Source organism: Pinus tabuliformis, chromosome 6, assembly GCF_031772625.1.
Source record: "Pinus tabuliformis cultivar Carrire ecotype Pingquan chromosome 6, CPIR1, whole genome shotgun sequence".
Lineage (NCBI taxonomy): Eukaryota > Viridiplantae > Streptophyta > Pinopsida > Pinales > Pinaceae > Pinus > Pinus tabuliformis.
The window spans coordinates 1,791,372,902-1,791,380,337 of record NC_142292.1 but is presented as its reverse complement, the minus strand read 5'-3'; the positions used below and the strand labels follow the sequence as shown (position 1 = coordinate 1,791,380,337).

The 7,436-nt window shown below is 37.0% G+C and overlaps 1 pseudogene; it reads right to left on the bottom strand.

The window, feature by feature from the left end:
• Positions 1-334: 334 nt before the first annotated feature.
• LOC149266173 (cytochrome P450 750A1 pseudogene) lies at positions 335-908 on the bottom strand (annotated as a pseudogene).
• Positions 909-7,436: the final 6,528 nt, after the last annotated feature.

Genomic DNA, 7,436 nt, shown 5'->3' with positions numbered 1-7,436 from the left:
GATTGATTTATTTATAAAACAAAATAAAATTCCCATTCATTTAGAGTCCTAGCAACCGGAGTAGTTTGGGTATTCGATCTTGGTATCAATATTTCAATTTTGGTCGTTAGAAAATTATTTAGCATTAAGTTGACGTTGTATATTAAAACTCTTTTAATAGTAGAAGGCCTGATTACCTTTCATTTGAAAGTAATTTTTTTAAAAAAATTTAATGGATTTTGACCTATCTGGAATTAAGAGGGAGAATTCTGGCATGTTAAGATATATAGATTATTTTATTGTAAGTTTATAATTCTAATTTATTTATTATAAGAATTATTTAACCATGTATAATTTAAATATAATTTTCAAACGGAAAGTGAAATGTATAGGGAGTAGAAATTAAGTTTATAATTTGTATAGATTCGTGAAGAGCCGATAGCGGCGCTCCCGGGTATAATCGCAGAGTCTCTTTCACCACATTGGGGAGGTATTTCATGCTTGCCACATCTGACTCGTTAACTTTGCCATGGCTGCCAACTTTACATTCAATTTCTTCCTGTAATCTCTTCATTGCATGGGGATTTCTGAGCAGCTCACTCATTACCCATTCTATGGTAATGGCCGTCGTCTCCATTCCGGCGGCGAACATGTCCTGACAAATTCAATTCATTTCTCATGTTAGTAGAAGGCGTGGAGTGACTGAGTATTATGAATTAGAAAACTGAAAGAGGGAATGGTGGTCGAGAGGCTTACAAACATAACTGCCTTGATGGTTTCTCGCATGTCGTGGGCGTCCTGTTGCTCATTCTGGATCTGAAGCAGCACATCAACGAAGCTTTTACAATGTTCTGCTTCAACCCCTGGCTAGCCATCCGAGGATGAGTCCTTGCTTTTACAATGTTCTGCTTCAACCCCTGGCTAGCCATCCGAGGATGAGTCCTTGCGATGCTCCATATGGTTATGTATGAATTTCTCAGCGAGTGAACCGAATATTTTGTTGGCCTCCTTCATCCGTCCAAGGATACCTTGCAAATCAAGCCAGTCCAGTCCAAATAAGGAATAAAATTTCCAATGTCAAAAGCTCCCGTTGAAGACACCGCTCTTGCTCTTGCTCTTGCAGGTGGTTTTCATTGTTTCATAATGGTCGGCCTTGAGCTTGAACCGACAGCCTTGAGCGGTTGCAACCGATTAGCTATCCAAACCGAAACGCACGGGCAACTAAACACGTTTGACTCACCTGCGATAGTAGTTTGTACAGTTGGGAAAGCTAGCAGCCGTCATGCAATTCAAATCGATGGATCATCTTAACTCAATCCTCTAATAAAATATGTAAGGGTACAGGTTATGATACGGAGGCATTTAGGATAGTTGATTTGAGAGGAACGACTTATCCCATAATTAAAATTATAAAAAATTATCAAAAACAAATAATAAAAAAGTAAAGTCCACTAAATTAAAAAACAATAATAATTATATATCTCCGTGTATGTACTTATATGAACTAGATTCATTCAGTGAAGTATGTATCTAGGATGAAAATCTCTATGCCTTTGACGATGAAAGAATACAACTTCGGCATAGCTTGAGTGAACTCCTGAAATAGAAAGCGATTGATAGTGGAGGAACGAAATAATTCACTCATAATCGTTGGTTATCATCCATCTTTGCCCTACCTCAACATTTTAAACGTGGAAGCAGCATCTATAAAAGCAAGACGAACAAAGGAATACAGAGATATTTATGCCGGTTACTTGGGATTTCGATATTCCAAATTGTAGAGGCGGGATTTCGATATTCCAAATTCCAAAGTTTTTGATTTGAAAGAATACAATCAGATATCAAACATATCCCTCGAAAGAGGTATACCATTTGAAACAGGTGTACCAGTTGAAAGTAAAATAGAATGGTTTTTTCAAAGTAGTAGAAATATGTATTTAGTGATATATTTCGATGGAGGATTCCCAAGAAATACGAGCGATGATAGAATAAAGTGATTGATATATCTGGTGAGGTCCCTCAAGTAATACAAACAAATTTAGAAGCAGTGGTGGACCGTTTCTTTTGCTACACAAGAAGTCGAAGCCTTCACCTGTGTAATATGCGTGGTGACATTCTGACCACATTTGAAGGCCATCCCATCCGTCTGCCCGTCTCTGACAAGTTTCAGACACGATGCAGTGAAGTTGTTTGATTATTGTACGATCAATATTAGCAGCATTGTTACGTGATAATGTCTGGCCAAGATTACGACTGAGGGTTGGTTGATGGATCTATAAGAGACTACTAGTTGAGGGTTTATCATCACCATGCTCCACTAGACTCAGGAACAAATAGAGGAAGGTGGGGGCGACTGACATTCCTTCTTACTCATTCATAGAGATAGGTCTATTTTGGATTCTATCACTCTCACTTGCAGCCTAGTCTGTAACAAGAACCATGGCATTCGAAGCTTCCTGTACTGCTCTTGTCTAGCAAAAAGCCAAAGCCAAAGATCGTAGCGTGTTTACTATTGCTATTGATTCAACCTCCTCCTCATATTCAGAAGTGCCACAGCTTGCATATGATGGACACTTGCATATGAAGAACTCTTTTTTAGTAAAAAGTAAATTAGGTGAGGCAAAATTTTGGATAAAATACAATTTACAATATTATATGTTACCAAGTATCTATTATTACCCCACCAATAAAAGGGAGGAGTAGAGGGAAATACTAATTTAAATGTAATATTATTACATTTTACTGGGTATTTCCCAACCCTAGTTAATTTTATAGTTTCGGTTGGTTTACTTTCAAACTTTAAACATAAAGATATATTACAATAAGAAATGGACCAATTGAGGGGAAATATATTGTTAAACATAATATTGTAGTATCATATTTTAGCTAATATAATCTAATAAAACATGGATAAAGGTGGCCAAAATATCAGATACAATGTAATAATTACATTTTCATTTATATTTAAAACTAATTATGTATCTAAATATAACATTGTGACACTCATAAGATTGTTCATGAATTTATGTTTTAACTTTGACATTATTTACTTTTACAAACTTTGGAACCGATTTGGGTCTAAGTTGAAGACCAAATAAATGTAGTGACTCAGACTTGGTTAAGTCTTTGAGTATTAAAAGAAAATTTTATATATGATTAACTGAATAAAAAAAAATCTCTCGAGACAGTTAGGTCACTTGATTCTCTTTTCCTCCATAGAAAAGGGTAGTTCCAAGGAAGTTTTTCTCTTTGTTTTGGCAAGGGAAAAAGGAGAGAGGGAGTCGGACGAACGAGGGAAGAGGGAAATGGTATACAGACATAGGACAGTATGCATGTGAACAATGTATTGTTGTTATGAGGATATTCCCAAGCTAGACTTGGGCCAGTGACGCTATGCATGTGAACAATGTATTGTTGTTATGAGGATATTCCCAAGATGGACTTGGGCCAGTGACACTATGCATGTGAACAATGTACTGTTGTTATGAGGATATTCCCAAACTGGAATTGGGCCAGTGGAATCCTCAGTACATCCTCACAACTTGGGTCTCTAAACTGGACCGGGGGTCTTGCGGTTTGGCGATTAGATGAATTGAGAGTTGAATTTATACCTTTTGGAAGAGTGAAATCTTGGGGGACACTCGGACGTCATTGTCGATCTGAAGGTTGGGACGAGAGACTGCCAGTTCTGGTTGGTATAGTTGATGCACTTACGTTACCATAATTTTCCTTAGTGCATTATTGTGTTTTTGTATTATAGACTGGTGCTTCTAACTGAAAACAGAAGAAATAAAAAGAAATAGGTGTGCATATTTCTTGTTAGGAATATATAGAAGTACCCATTTCTGTAATTCAATCAAGAACAGAATTAGTTAAGTAGGAAAGAAATGTGTAATGGTGTCACAAAAATATGTACGTTCTTTTAAAATAAACTTAGAAATATAGATTATAAACAATAAGCATTTTTTCATTAAAACACCTAAGAAGGAGCAATGCAAGATGATACTAACCCAAGTGAACACATAAAAGAATAATAAGTAAATTGCGTACATTTCGTTGTGAACAGTCAATAGTTTGAAAAAAAATTGGAAATTCACACATGTAGATAATAGGCGAAGGAACAAAAATGTTGGAACAAGAGCTTCAACGATGTTTAATCAAATCGAATCTGGTCCCCACACATTATGAACTCCTCCCATGGTATCAACAGAGGGCTCCTGAAGACCTTATATCGGTGTCTACTAAACTAAGCCGCAATTCAGAAGGCCAACAGAGTCAGGCGACTCTATTTTCCACGACCATATTTGCATTAAACCCAAAAGGAAAATTAAAATTAAAATTGTACATTTGAACCCAAAAGGAAAATTAAAATTTTACATTTGAACGAAAAAATGATTGTACCAAATTAATTATTAAAGAAAATAAATCTGTGTGTGTAAAGCTATGAAAACATAGCAGTCCTGTGATTTAACAATAAATAGAGCCATCGCTGGAAGTAATTCACTCATAAATCGGAATAGAGAAACACTATTGTAAGAAACAATAGACATTTTCTCCAAGAACTTAGATGAACTGCAAGGGGTTTGTATGGTCCTGGTAGTAAGGACCCCATTTAGAAAATACAAAAGAGAAAATGGTAGGGCAATGTGACAGAGTTGTCTCTTTAAAAAAAATAATAACAGAGCATAAGGAGGTTTGTAGAGTAACCTGGCACCGTATATTGGGAGGAGAATTGACATCTCTCGTGCTGCAAAGAAAACCTAGCAGCAAGAGGATGACAAGGCTTAGACAAATCCGCTAGTAAACAAACATTTAAAAACCTTGGTCAACAAAAAGCATTAGAGGGGAAACAAAAGATTTGGAATTCTTAACTGTTGCAGAATTAGTTTGAACCCATCACCTAGGCGAGTTAAATGGTTGGAACCGGTGGAGGAAGAGAACCTTCAGATTCAATGAGCAATGGAATTAGCAACAAGAGGAGTATCATGACGATTTACGAAAAACACCTAAGGAAAAATCTTATGTGTGCTGGAAGGGAAAGACGAATCTGGTGAATAATTGTTGAGCAAAAGATGACTGGGTTGTAGGGATCATGCCTAAGGAATGAAGGTAGCCATATTGCGAGGAAATAAAGATCGAGAGAAGAGGTATGGACGTCAGTTTTCCATGCTAACCAAACATGAATGGATCCCCCTAGATCCAAAAACACCCATGACCACTCACCATTGGCCATACCCCATGGCTCTATGTTTCCCCTTTCTCTGTTCATAAACATTTCTCCACCAAACGAATAAAAACTCATCACCTCTCTCAAATCCAACCTTGGTATAAACTAAGTTCAATCCTATTATGTTGATGTTGTACTCAACTTTTGATCAGTGGAAAACCTACACCCTGTTGCCAACTAGATCATGTAGTATCCCAAACATACAAGGGCTCCGGAAGTATTACATGCTCTTCTCTAAAATTGATGCACCATCAATATGATACCAACTCATGATATTCCACCAATATTTCCCATGAGAAGAATCGAATGCATGAACACCTATGTATGGAACACGAATATTATGTTTTCATTGGTTCAAGCTCAAATCATGCTACTATTTTTGGTGCCTTAGTTGGATTTGTTTAAGAAATTCTACCCCTCTTCCTATAATGGGCCTAAGTGGGAAATTTGTGTTGCAAGCCCTGTCTATGTACCCCTGGAGGGAGCTGCTCCCTTAAAGTACTTCAACTTTGTCAACTTCCAGTGTGTCCACCTGCACCTCATGATAAGGTAGGCCCAAATATAGATGCATCAACATCTCAAAAATATCCTCCCTCATCTGACTGGAAACTCTAAGCTGCTTTGATCTACTAACCTTCTATGGAACTATGATGTCACGCTCTAACACCTCATGATGACGAGTGTCTGTAAATACTACCACCCCACTAGTTATCTATACAACTATATGCTTCTTGCCAATGGTTGAGCTAATGGACTGTTGCTCATCCTCCCTCAGCATCGGCTCATCATGGGTCACAAAATGGCTCTCCAAAAATGCCCAATCATTCATACTGTGCATATCATCCTCCTAGTATGACTCATGCCCCACCATTTTCTATTGACATTGAATTCTCACTAGTGACTCATTCACTTGAATGTCTCCCACAATGTCCGCTAGCTACTCACCATACACACTGCAATATATATCCAACTTGCTATCAAGAACTCCTCATAACTTCTGATGCTCCTCAGAGGCATCCTCATATGAACCTATGGACTCATACAAAGAAGAATCCCCATATTATAAGTTAGAAGGAACTTCCTCCTACTCCAACTCTCCCATCTCCTTTGAATTGCTCAATATTTAGTGGTTTAGGTCCCCAAGATTCCTTGTAAATTAAGTAAATACCCTTCCTCCTCAAATCATTCTTTTTGTGTGGGTGGTCACCACTAATCCCTTGTAAATCCTCTAGGGTAAAGTATCGCATGAATAGACCAATGTTTTTTCTTAACCAACCTTTAATCTAATTCATAAGAAAAATGTGAGACCAATTTGTCTCTCCTCTAAATGGCCAACAATCTAGATTTCAACTTCCTGGAAATGGCGTCATGGCCTCCCATACATGAAGACAAAAGGGATTGCATGTGTGTTATGACTATGTCATAATGATGTTTCCTAATATTGAATAAGCGTTGGAACATCTCTAGCATAAAGTCATCGCACTCACACTCAAACATGAACTCATAAGGTCTAACTAAGGACGTGACATCTAGAATATCTAACTTCATCTAAAAGGTAGGGGCCTCAATGTTATCGAAATCCTAAAAGGTCTCCATTATCAATATGAAGGCTCCCCTCATAATCCAGTCACTATAAAGGGGTATATATAAAGTCAACATCATGATACTACTGAGACATGAGGAACTAGAAGTTTGACTCCTATACAAGGGTTCTTCAAATACTTCTGTTGTGCTAAGGAAATCATGACTAGTTTTAAATCCCAAATCTAACTCTTCCAATCTAATTGATCCACCTTAGAGAGGAGTGAAGAATTATTTCTAAGTTTAAAATGGATTTTACTGTAACAGCCATGTATTGAAAATTTGTTGCAAGTGAAACAATTTTCGGTCCCAAATCATGCTTTTCTTAAGATTGCTCTTGTTTTAGCATAGAAAGTATTCCCTTGCAAAGTGATTTGTTGATTTTGTTGTTGTTTTAGTAAGGGAGTTGATGAATGTTTCATCCATGTTTTACATCAATTTGTTTTGACTATCACTCTCCCTACTTACAACATAACAATGCAATGATTAGGGATAATCATGAAAACTCAAGACTCTAACTCATTCAAGACTTGATAAAAAAAATATCAAATACCTCTTCTTATGCATTAACCAACAATAGGATACAAGATATGGACCGTTTTACAAAGAAGCAACAAGTGGACACCCCTAAAGTTGATTTGAAGGAGCA